This window comes from Canis aureus, chromosome 9 (assembly GCF_053574225.1).
Source record: "Canis aureus isolate CA01 chromosome 9, VMU_Caureus_v.1.0, whole genome shotgun sequence".
In the NCBI taxonomy this organism is placed as follows: Eukaryota; Metazoa; Chordata; class Mammalia; order Carnivora; family Canidae; genus Canis; species Canis aureus.
The window spans coordinates 57,319,531-57,329,927 of record NC_135619.1 but is presented as its reverse complement, the minus strand read 5'-3'; the positions used below and the strand labels follow the sequence as shown (position 1 = coordinate 57,329,927).

Below are 10,397 nucleotides of genomic sequence, written 5' to 3'. Positions count from 1 at the left end.
ATAAATGGCCAGCCAGGCACATGGTGCTGGATAATTTTGCATAAAGACAATATATTTATACATTTTAGAAGGTGTGTTAAGAACCAATATTCCCTTAGTTGTGTTATAAGTAATAGTAAGTAGATAAGGAGAGGATTAGATTTTTTTTCTTTCCTGACCAAGAGCAGCACCACATTAATGGTAGATACTACAAAATTTCGATGAGCTCTTCTTTAAGAAGATAAAGCACTTCAAACTACATCCACACTTGAGATTTGAGTCGTTAAAAGTCTAATGATAAAGGGGCCCAAATGAAAGGTGTGGCTAAATTAGGCATATCTATGCCTGCACACATAATTACACAGAATATGTATGTATAATTTGCCTTTAAGGGTATTTCTGTCTATACCAGAAATTCCCAGGTGTCCTCAAACAAGGACAGCTTTGTCATGTCACGCCTGTAATGGAGTCCTGTTACCATGGGAATAACAGAGCTCCCTCTCAGAATAGCATTTAGTTCTGACAATTGAAGAAGCTAGAGAATTTCAATTAAGCCATAGTCTTAACACCTACCAGCACCTTCAGGTTCCCAAGTATCGCCAGCCTGCGGGAGAAGATGCTGACTTCTGGCCATGTTTCATGGTAGCACATGTATCCAAGTAAATATCTTTTCCATCCTTTATCTTCCAATAGTCTGTAACATGGAAGTATACATTGCTAGGTCCTCTCAAGAGCAACCAAGTGTAATCCATTAATACATTCACTGGTTCATTCATTCAGTATATATATAGAGAGAGATCGTGTCTGGTAGAAATCTGTATATGTGTGAGGTTACACACTTGCACAGTTCTTACCCTCAATGACCTTGAAATATATGGTGAATTATTGTTAAGCATTAAGAGACAGGAACACAGGGTATAATAAGAAGAGAAGCAGGAATTAAAGAACCAAGTAGGTACAGAGAAAGGATCTTGGGAGGTCAAATGAGTTAGAAAATGTCTCTGGCAAGGCTTCAGAAGCAAAGGTGAGAAGATGGTCCATCAGCAGCCAAAGCAATTAAATTGTCCTCCCTCTGGCCACACTACAGAGGATTTAGCATGAGGGTCTCAGGTCAGGAGTGTACTGAATTGTCAACAGCTCCGTGGACTGCAACTTCCCCCAAGGTGGGGCATGCTGCAGTCACAGTTCAGCAACCAGAGAAGCAAGGCCAGAGCCAGCAGAAGTGCAACCGTGGAGGGCAGAGTAATGGTTCACTGGAGACAAAGCAGACAGGGATTTCCTGCTTGTTCCCAATATTCAGTTTTGCCACAGAGACCAAGAAGCTACACGGAAACTAGAAGCCCTCAAAATGTCACAAACCCATCTAAGTCACTCTGCCCAATAGAAGAAATGGAAGGAATTTGGTGCACTGATGTCACCTTGGAATTCTCAGAGCCTGTGTGCCCACTTGCTGTTTCTTATGTAGAATTTTCTATTAGCCGAATGTCCCCATGTACTTTATGGCAAGGGTGTCCTCACCATGAATGTTGGACATTTCCTAAGACTGCTGAGACAAGCGGAAGCAAGTCAGGACCATGTTGAAAAAGTAAGAGAAATAATAAAAGACCCCTTCTCTGCCAGACATTCAAACCCTGGCAATTTTAGCAAAATAAAGGGGTATAGAGTAGGTTCCACCACAGCCCTGGCCCTGCAGTGTAAGCAAGCACATTTCAAAATTATTAGAAAAAGGATTTTACTGCATTTCTTGATTGATTATCCTTTGCCAGCACCAATGCAGTGTAAAGGTTAAGGACATGGTTTCTATAAATAATCTGGTTTCAATAATGATATATCCCTGTTTAATAGTAGGGTGATCTTGACCAAATTCATCTCCCTAAGCCTCAGTGTCTTTATCTGAGAATTCTCTCTGCCTGGCACTATAAGACTTTTAAACACTGAGTCATTTAACCCTCTTAACAGTCTGTAGGGAAGACACTATTATTATTACCACCTTGTGGACCGAAAAGCATAAAGCACAGAAAAGTTGAGAACTTGCCCAGGATCACTTAAGTGATGAGTGATAGATCCAGGATTTGAAGTCACATGGTTGAGCTCTAAAACCTATACCATTCATCACTATACTGAATTCCCAAAATAATACCACATGCCTGATTAAGAAGCTTATTTGAGCTAATTTTATTTATTAATCAGCTAGGGCTGCCATAAAAAAATACCACAGAGGGAGTGCCTTAAACAACATAAATTTATTTTCACACAGTACTGAAAAGTCTAAGATCCAGCTGCCGTCAGAGCTGGTTTCTGGTGATGCCTCTCATCTTGGGTTGTAGATGACCACTTTCTGTTTCCTAACGTGACCTTTCTTCTGTATGCATGCATGAGAAGAGAGATCTCTAGTGCCTCTTCTTATAAGAGCACTAGTCCCTAAAGGACACTCACCCTCATGACTTCGTTTAACTTTTCCTCCAGGTAAGCCCTGTCTCCAAATGTACTCACATTGGAGGTTAGATCGTCACCATTTTAGGGAGATATAATTCAGACCACACAGAACTTTACATAGTAATTGATGCACATTATAAGCATCCACATTGCAAGCACACAACAAAATAGCACTGATTCATATTCTATGGACTTATATGTTCAAAGACAGAACGGAAAATTTTAAAAGTTTGTGAATGCCATTTGAGCAAGTTATTTCTGTTCACTTCCTTTTCTTAATCTGTGAATTAAAATACAACCATCATCAAACATTAGTGTGGCCATGTGTTAAGAATCATATTCTTACTGAAATTAAGAGAGCCCAAGAAAGAGAACTACTTCTGTAGGAATCAATTCTCTTTGTAGGAAGTAGTTACATCCTGGGGACTCTAGAGCTTCCTGCAATCTTCATGACCTATAGATCCCTGAAGTCCTGATTCAGGGCAACTTAAGGCTCTCTCCTCTGAATGGCTGTCTGAAGTTTGACCATGCTATATCTATATCCCAAGCACCTCCCTCGATGCTCTCTACTTCCAGTGGAGAGCTCATTATAAATGGACCTTTATTGAAGCTTGTTAAATCCATAAATTCATAATCTATGCAGTCCTGATTGTTGCTGTTCTTTTCACTGCCCACCATGCAGTGCATTTCATTTGAGATCAAAGAGATCTGCTAAAGTTCTACTTTTCATGTATTTAATGTCTTTTAATATTCTATTTTCCTATCTGTTTTATGGTTGATCACACTAATTCAGGTCCCAAGTGAAAGTTGGTAACAAGGTCAATGCAGACAAATTATCCATCCATATAGAAGGATGAATCTACGAGAAGGCCCTACTGTAATTCAGGGTTTCCCAGGATCTCTCTGACCTTTTTGTGCCAAGAGACACATAGTACCTAAGACTGACTTCCTGATGAATTATGTGTAAATGTCAGTTTCCTCTCTGTGACGATCAGAATGTCACCCTGCATATGCAGATAAACCTTATCCTAACCTCAAGGACTCCAGAATATTATTATGAATAACTGATGAGGTTGTGGAAATATCTTTCCAAGATATCTTTTAAAATGGATTCACTTCTATTGCAAGGTAGTGATGATGTTATACTTCCAGAATGGGAGAAAGTGGGCCAGATGACTCTAAAGGCTAGATGTTGTTGTTCCTGTTGTTCTTCCTCAAGATTGCCATGAAGAGCATCCAGGTGAGGGGATAGATAAATGAGGCTGAAATTCAGCCACGGTTCTGCTCACCAAGCTATGCACCTTGGTTTAGGGCTGTGTTCACCTAGAAGAAAAAGCACTTTTCCTAATTCGCACAAAGTAGCATAGGAGTTAAAAAGATCCTGCTTCAACCTGTAGGTCTATGAGTGAATCTAGATCCACTTTTCAATTTGGTATAATAACTATTCTATTCTACAACAATTTAATGAGCATCAATTATGTTCATGGCCAATGTCCCCCATTCTTCCCAAAATATAAGAAATCATTAGTGCTATTTAGGAGCTCTGATTTCAGGGCATCATTCCAAACTAAATACAGAATAATGATTTCTATGCCTGTGGTTTAAGGGAGTAAGAACAGTTCACATCATTAAATATTGTCAAGTCATTGGGAGCATTTTTTTAAATCTCTGAACTAAGAAACATTACCAGATCTGAACATTGATACAACATGACATGTGTGTCTTTATCATATATTTTGACTTCTCCCTATATTTCTTCCCTCAATACTGTCATCCTAAAGCAGCCCCTAGGTGAGGAGTCAGAACACCTGGTTTCAAACATTGGCTTTACAATTTGACTCACTTTTTTACTTTGAATACAAATCACTTAAGTTCTCAGGGCATTACCTTCCCTCTGGACAGTAAAAGAAAAACTAGTCTCTGACTCCACAGGGATGTTGTGGAAATAAATGAGATGTAGGTCTACAGAGTCACTTTAAGCTCTTAGGAATGAACGAGCTTAAAGAGATATAAGGTTTCAGTAGTTATTCTTTATTTTTTCAGCTTGCAAGTGAGAGAAAAAGGTTCCACCTTGGTAAGTCTGGAAGAATACAGCCTCCCTGACTACTTCCCCAAAATGTAGTTTTTTCTCTTATACATTCACAAAGTCTATTGTAATTCTGGCTGTTGCCTCAGTGAAATTAATAAGGATCTGCTGTACCCTCAGGCAACAAACAAGAGTGGTCACGCTCTGTGTGGGGTGAATTATCTGCTACCAGTCGGGCATCATACAATGCATGCCCCTGCAGTGGCTGTGAAAAAAATTCTCTAATGAAACAAAGAAAGTGTTACATTACAGAAAAGAAGAAGTTGCTAAGATGGAGTTCCCAGCTAGAATATTGATCTGACACAGTCTAGAAGTCCAAAGGTAGAAAACTTCCAGCACTTTCTTTTAGGAGAACTAAAACCACATTTTGCCAGTGTCAGAGATACTCTCTCCTAATGCCAACAGAGGAGTCCTGAAGAGGCTCACAAGTAACCAGCTAAAACTCCTAATACTCTCCTCTGCCCCAGGATGAAGAGTCCCTGACAGGTGATACAAATAAGTGCTGTACAACCTGTCACTTTATCTTCCTTAAGAGAGCAGCATAATCCATGGAACTCACAAAAACTCTTCTGTGACTTCGATCCTATTCTGACATTCCAGAGAAAAGTTGACAGCCATAGATTAAAGGAAAACAGTATAGTGAAGAGATACTTACAATAGGTGGCTATAACTAAAGATGTGTTTTGGCAAGAATTAGCTAGAAAGACATATTGGCATGCTGGCATGGGTCTGTAAGCTCATGGATTAAGCTAACATCTTTGTCTTGGTCTCATTGGGGCCCATGTTTACTTACTATCTTTGATTTTCTTTATTTACTCATTCAATAGATTTTCCTTGAACACTGTGGTGGAAATAGATGGTAGTGTCCCCAAATCTACTCTCCTCTCCTTTCTAAGCAAGTAGCTATCCAGCAAGAACCAAAATTGTCCAGCCCACCTTGCAGAGAGATGTAGTGACCTATTTGCACTGATGGAAAGTAAATGGAAGTGATAGGGGCAACTTTGGCATTACTTGCTTTAAAGAAAATCCTTGACCTAGAAGTCTGCTTTCTGCTGCCTACTTACTGAAAATGGCAGTCAAGACTACCTACCATGGACTGTAATGTGAGAAGAAAATAAACATCTGTGTTTTGAATCTTTTTGTTACATCAGCTTAGCCTTCACTTTTAAACATATAAGTGTTTTGAGTATTGAATCCTGTGCCTTCACTTTTAAAAAGCCTTCACTTTTAAATCCTGTGCCTTCACTTTTAAAAAGCCTTCACTTTTAAACATATAAGTATTCTGAGTATTGAATCCTGTGCAACATGTCGGGTATTTAACTTAGCAAAATATACATAATATATGTCCCCATGGGATATATAGTCTAATATCTAACCTACTCTTCTGTCTGGAAACCAAAATCCATGGGACACAAGTCTCCCATACTCAATGACTTTAACAGAACAGGGCAGAGAACAAGAGTAGAGGAGTGGATAAAGACTGGGGCTTCAGTGCTATGCTAGATCAAACTCTAGCTCTATTTGTCACTATTCTTGGGGCAAAACATGTAACTCCTCTAAACAACTGTATTCTTCCTTATGAACCAGGGACACTAAAAAAAATAATATATACTTATTAGGATTGTGATGACAATCAAAAAGATTAGGCACATATATAACTTAGACACGGATTTATGTATTACCAAGAGTTATTATCAGAATTTGGTCCTTCCACTGCTCTCAGTCTCTCTAACTTTCAGGGGGAGAGACTTACAGAAAAGGTACAAGCATCGTTATCTTATTCAACCACATGTGAGGCAAGTGTCATCCTTCCCACTTTGTAGATGAAAGAACTGACTCTCAGAGAGAACATCACTTAGAAAGTGGTTGATCCAGAAGTTGTTTCCAGATCTGCCTGATGCCAAAGCCATATCACTATACTAAATGTATCACAATTAGGGCCAGTAATCACTTCCAGCTATTAATCCAGTAAGGGCAATTATTCAAGGTCCTATCATAAAGTTTCCAGCTCTAGATCCAGTGGATAAATTGGTTCCCTTTTCTATATTTCTATGGTGCTTTGTATCTCTGTCATAATTCAGTTAACACTGTCTCATAATGTTTGTTCATCTGGCATTCCCTACTAGAGCATGAATACTTGAGATAGGGACTATTTCTTAAACATCTCTGTTCCAGGACTTAGTATGATGTCTGGTATGTACTAGGTACTCTATTAATAATTGTCATGAATTACTGTCATGTGAATAAATGAATAGATATTTAAAAATGGAGTGTGGGGGCACCTGGGTGGCTCAGCGGTTGGGTATCTGCCTTTGGCTCAGGTCGTGATCCTGGGGTCCTTGGATCCAGTCCCACATAGGGCTCCCTGCAGGGAGTCTCTGCTTCTCCCTCTGCCTATGTCTTTGCCTCTCTCTGTGTGTCTTTCATGAATAAATAAATTTTTAAAAAATCTTTTTAAAAATGGAGTATGAATAAAGAAAAACCTACTAAGGTGGTTATTTGTTTGATGCAAAGGAAATAGAGGCATTCAGTTTTGAAAATAAATGGATGGCAATGAAATACTTAATAAAATCCATCAAGTATAAGAAATTAATACAGAGATGGCCCTATGATGGAAATGAATATTTTCCAAAAGTTATGTGCCAGTTGTTTTGACCTCAAAGACATAATGAAATGATATACAACACCAATAAGATCCAGTCCACAAAAGCTTTTAAACTCCAGTTCAAGCTGAAACAGTGTACAATTGCATTAGAAAAAGATATACGACAAATAATATGGTTGAAACATCAAAAAAGTAAAGAGAAAACCTGAAAAAATAAAGATTTTGTTCTTCGGTAAAAGTAAGTTTAGTTAAAGAAAGATAGGGAAGTAAATGTTGACTTTTAAGGATTCTGAATGCATTTACTATGCATTTTTCAGTGGGTTTAGAGGTTCAATGCACTGGTTCTTTATTCTTCCTAATTCCACATCAAAGCCTTCAGCTTCCATTCCCTTTACTATAGAGATAGTGCCATCAAAACTCATATGCTGAATAGTCTGAATTGGCCTCTTTTTTCCCTCGCAAGTGAGACAAAGGAAGGGAGAGAAATATTTCTAAGAAAACTGGGGGGAAATGAGTTGCATTAAGAAAAGTTAAATAGGAGGTAAATAAGTAGCCTGAAAGAAAATTGCTGGTGTGAAATATACTGACCTTTGATCAGTGAAATGCTAATAAAATGGAGAAATTAAGCAAAATCTTTATAATACTTTAAAAAATTAAAAGCAGAAGACAATGACTCATAGTATTCTTCCACACTGACCAACAAATAGTATCATCAGCCTAAGGAATTTGGGTTATTAATAATAGACTGGAGGATCAGATACATTGTTGTAGAGGAAGAAATAAGGTATAATAGAAAGTTTCCATTCATGTAGATCAATTAATTTCAACTTGATTTATTTTTAAATTGAGAGAAACTGAACTGAAGTGTCCTCCATGGCTGTGGAAAGGTGAACACAAAGAAATCATGTAAAATGGGTATTTAAATTTGATGAAATACAAAAAATAAACTCCCTGACATGATATGCATATGAAAGCTAATATAGCAAACCAAGAACTCAGCATGGAAAATAAAACACTAAAGGGGAATCACTTTGAACCCTTTATAAAAAATGTTGTTACTGTTAAAAAAAAAATAAACTTGATTAAGAAATGAGAAATACCAGAAAAACTTCGGAGTTACTTACATGGACTTAGCAGAGTAAAAGTGATGATTACTGGTTGAATGAATGAGACTTTTTTTTCGTTTTCTAGGATGATGCCTAAACTCTCCCTCTGCCCCACTCCACCTCACTCTCACTCAAAAGAGCATCAATGGAAATATCACCATCAGCACCAAGGACAGCAGCCCTGGTCGCCATAAGTGTCCGTGATCATTGAAAACTGGATCTATTGATGATACACATTTCAGGAGCTCATTTGAATTCAGATTAGAAATCCTTAGAGCCTAGCTCAAAGTTGTAATCATCTGCTCTACAGTACTACTTATCTTATTCATATTATTATCTTTGGAGTAAATCATTGGCAAAACCGAGGATCAGAAACTACCAGGTCTTGAAAGACCATAAGTCTTCAATCTAGCCTATTCTTAAAGACACATTTACTATTCAATCAGATTCCCATTAATCATTTGTCATACGAAAAATGCCAAAATTAAAATTTTACAGCCTAGTTCTTGACCTCAATATTTTACCATGTCTCTGTAATAATTTGGCAATAGTACATCAACTCATGGGATTGGTTTCTTTTTTCAATAAAACTATGACCAATAAATTCACACTTCATATGCCACATGCCAAATATTTCAAAAATATGAGTTTATCCTTAATTTTTTGTCATGGAGAGGATTATATGCTTGAATTTCCCCTAGATACAAATTTAGTGGAAATAAGTTAATCTTTTCATATTCAATTCAGGTATCAGCTCTTTTAGAAAGCCAAGATCTCAAGGTCTGGGCTATGGGCCCCTATCTTCACTCTCATAGTAAACCATGCTTACCCATAATAGTGCATTTATCTCATTATACCAAAATTACATTTTTAGGTGTCCACCCTCTAGCTCTATGAGCAACTCTGGGTGGTACAAAGGCCTCCCCATTCTTAGTGTTCTCAAAATATGCTGCATGAAACACATTGTACTATGCACTAAAGATGTAACTGTGAAAAAAAACATTACTTCTTATCTCAAAAAGTTTAAAGTTGAGTAAGAGATATGAAGAAGAAGAAACATATTACACTGTATCATAAGAGAGAGTAAAACAGGCTCTGATGTCTTACCAATGAAGGTTTAAATCTTAATTCTACCATTCCTAAAACATCTAGGAATAGGATAGGATAGTAGTTAAAAATGGGATGATGGCAATAATAACTACTTAGAGTTTTCTTAAGAATTAAATAATGACAAGTGAAATTTTCTGGCTACAGTGAGTGCTAACTAAGTGTGAGATTATGCACCCAGCTATAATATTGAGAGCACAAGATACCAAGGAAACAAAGAGCAGTGGTGCATCAGTTTGTTATATTTCCATCCAAGACTTAAGTACTTCAGACAGATGTAAAGTCTGTAGTAGTAGAGAAGGAGCACTACAGAAAGCTTCCCAAAGGAAATGGTATTTCCATTAAGTAGGAAAGATGAGTGGCCATTGACCACATGAAGGGGGGTCGAAAGTAATCCAGGTTGAGGGAGCACCTTTTGCAAAGAACTAGAGATAAGAAAGAATATGGTGCTTTCAGGTAATTACAGGCAGTCCTGTTTAACTGTGCCATCAAATCAGAGGTATGCTAAGAGGAGGTCAAAGATGAGGCTGAAGGGCAAGTAGTAGCAGGCATGAGAATCTCAGGTGTCTTTCCAAGATCTAGCATTGTACGCTGAAAACAATTGATAATCACTAAAGCATTTTATTCATGCAAGTAACAGCATAGAAAAGTAACTCAAGATCTTGTTCTTGAAGAACAAGCTGGGAAATGACATAATGATGAAGTGAGACCAGAAGCAAGATCTTTGGCTAAGAGACTGGGGCAGTAATCTGGGAAAAACTAAAGGTAGTCTAAATATTTTGTATGCCAAGGGCTTAGCACATAGTGTCTGACACCAAATGAGTGCCTAACTAACTTGTTGAACTAAGTGAACAGTAGGAAAAGGAATTAATATACCATAGTGGGAAATCAACATAATTCCTGGCTACACAGAATAATCTATATATGTTCTTCAATTTTGCATTTTATGAAGTCCTATATACTTAAAAGTTTCAAGACCCCTTTGAGAAGAAAAGAGATAAAATAAGAGAAGTATGATCACTCTATAGATGAATGGATAAAGAAGATGTGATATATATATATGTATATATATATGGAA

At 37.5% G+C, this 10,397-nt stretch overlaps 1 long non-coding RNA gene across 1 annotated transcript; it reads left to right on the top strand.

The window, feature by feature from the left end:
• The first annotated feature begins 459 nt into the window (after nt 1–459).
• On the top strand, nt 460–8,728 carry LOC144320164 (uncharacterized). The gene is made up of 3 exons (XR_013385727.1): nt 460–638; nt 4,459–4,489; nt 8,298–8,728. It is a non-coding gene; the product is annotated as an uncharacterized LOC144320164 (long non-coding RNA).
• Nucleotides 8,729–10,397: the final 1,669 nt, after the last annotated feature.